Source organism: Myotis myotis, unplaced genomic scaffold (assembly GCF_014108235.1).
Source record: "Myotis myotis isolate mMyoMyo1 unplaced genomic scaffold, mMyoMyo1.p scaffold_m19_p_10, whole genome shotgun sequence".
In the NCBI taxonomy this organism is placed as follows: Eukaryota; Metazoa; Chordata; class Mammalia; order Chiroptera; family Vespertilionidae; genus Myotis; species Myotis myotis.
The window spans coordinates 150,063-152,928 of record NW_023416314.1 but is presented as its reverse complement, the minus strand read 5'-3'; positions in this window follow the sequence as shown (position 1 = coordinate 152,928).

Genomic DNA, 2,866 nt, shown 5'->3' with positions numbered 1-2,866 from the left:
GATCAGCTGCCCCCTGCACAGGCCCCACTGGGGATCAAGCCTGCAACCCCGGCATGTGCCCTTGACTGGAATCGAATCCAGGACTCTTTAGTCCGCAGGCTGACACTCTATCCACTGAGCCAAACCAGCTAGGGCTGGATGGACATTTTATATATAATATATCTCTATACTTTCAAGTAGGAACAATAAAAGGACTAAAACCAAATCAAAATAGGTACCTAAAGAGGGGTGGAACAAGCCACCCTTAATATTTACTGGGCCAGATCAGAGTACAAATGATGGCTCACCTATCATATGTCAAAATACTTGAATTATCTGAAAGCTAACTGTTAAATATGCTCTATCCTCTTACCTTAACAAATACATTTTCTAATGACAAAATTTAAAAAATATGTAAAGTGCCTAACCAGCGTGGTTCAGTGGTTGAGTGTTGACCTATGAATCAGATCATGGTTCAATTCCCAGTCAGGGCACATGCCCGGGTTGCAACATCCCCAGTGTGGGGCGTGCAGGAGGCAGCCGATCCATGGCTCTCTCTCACATCATTGATGTTTCTATCTCTCTCTCCCTCTCCCTTCCTCTCTGAAATCAATAACCATAGCTATGGTTCTTGTGTGACTTAAAGTCAATAAAATATCCAAGATAAATTAACTTAAAGATGGGCCAGCAATGTCTGCATAATAAAGTCATATATAATTTATAAATTTATAACTTACATATGTATTTCATTAAACTAATTTTTCTTGCTTTAATTTTGGTAGAGTCCCTAATTGTATTGTTATAATAAAATTTTTCTCGTGAAGTATGTTCTATTGCCAGGAATGCTAAATTAAATGACCTTGCTTTTTTTTAAATTTATTGATTTGGGGGCTAGGGGGAGAGAGAAACAATGCTTTATTGTTCCACTTATTTCTGTATTCATTGGTTGATTCCTGGATGTACCCTAATGGGGGATCAAACCCGCAACCTTGGTATATTGGGACAACACTAACCAGCTGAGCCACTCAAACAGTACTAATTGACATTTCTTGAATTATTGCTTTTTAGATATTTAAAAGAGTAATTTTAATTTGGAGAAACTTTGACCCACATTGAAATTATTACTGATATTTTTAAAGCAATACTTAGATTCAGAACTGAATCATAAATTTTGTCATGTTCAAACATTATAAAGGAGTCACATATAATAAACATTTTTTCCCAGAAAATGTTTCTTCATCATATAAATCTTAATTGTTTATACTGTCATTTACACCATTTCTTAATGCAATATCTATATCTATTAGGTGTTTCATAAGTTTTACTTTTTTCAAAAAAATTTTAAATATATTTTTATTGATTTGAGAAAGGGAGAGGGAGATAAAATCATCAATGAGAGAGAATCATCGATTGGCTGCCTCCTGTACGCCCACACGGGGGATCGAGCCTGCATCCTGGGCATTTGCCCTGACCAGGAATCGAACCATGACCTCCTGGTTAATAGGTCAATGCTCAACCACTGAGCAACACTGTCCGGGCTAAAATTCTTTAATGCTGAAATATTCTAAAGAAAACTCCAAAGGCTATGGGGTAGGAGAAAAGTGCACAACCCATTGGCCTCTCCTTCTTCCTCTATGCATTCAAATCCCTATCTCCCCTTTTCTGTTTTCCCATTTCTTCCCTCTCCTTTTCTGGCAAAAGGAGCCTTTTCGTTCTTTGACCCTAAGAGCATACTGCACAGGGGACACTGCCCCGTTCTCCCCCCTGGCCCACTCTTGGTTTCTCCTGTCCTCTGCTCTTTTGCTGGTGCTCTTTGTATTGGTGGGTGTGGGTAACAGGACAGCCATGGGCTTTGGGGGACCTTTAACTGTCTTCTTCTTCTTTTTTTTTTTTTCTGTTTATAGAAACACTAAACACTCAATTCCAGAGAACCAAAAATTGCACCTTCCCACCGAACACTACTAAGGGGCATGTCTTCTGCTCCATACCTTTTCTGTTTTTCTTTTTCTTGTTAATGCTTTTAAAAACAAGAGTTTTTATTTTTATTTATTTATTTATTTATTTTAAAAATATATTTTATTGATTTTTTACAGAGAGGAAGGGAGAGGGATAGAGAGTTAGAAACATAGATGAGAGAGAAACACCGATCAGCTGCCTCCGGCACACTTCCCACTGGGGATGTGCCTGCAACTAAGGTACATGCCCTTGACCGGAATCAAACCTGGGACCTTTCAGTCCGCAGGCCGACGCTCTATCCACTGAGCCAAACCGGTTAGCGCAAAAACAAGAGTTTTTAATATAAATAAAGCTTTTAAAGTGTGAATAAAAAGAAAACTCCAAAAAGCAAAAACACAAAAACTCTAAAGAGTAGCATGTCACTACATTTCTTCAAATCTCTCTTCAATTAAGACTATACCTTAATATTGGCCTGAAGATTCTCTCTATAGATATTAGTTTGGGAATTATTTACATATGAATCTTTTCTTTTATGGCCATGCAGACATTTCCATTTCCTTGTTTTAGTTTCTATACATATATATTTAACTCTATTTTGAAACAGCTTTAAATATTTAGAAAAGTTGGAAGAAGAATCCTTGTATACCCCTTTTCTTAATCTAGAGTCATGGATTATTAACTGCCATTTTGCTTTTTTCTTCAGTTTTTTTTTTTTTTTTAAATATTGACAGTATTACAGATGTCTCCCATTTCCCCCGTCTCCCCTTACCCACCTCTCCCAGCTTCTACCCATCCCCCAGGTCTTCACCACCCTATTGCCCATGTCCAGGGGCTTTGCATATAAGTAAGTTCTTTATCTTTCCTTGTCCCCCAGCCCCACAATGAGGTACATCAGTCTGTTCCATGCCCCCATACTTTGGGTATTATTATT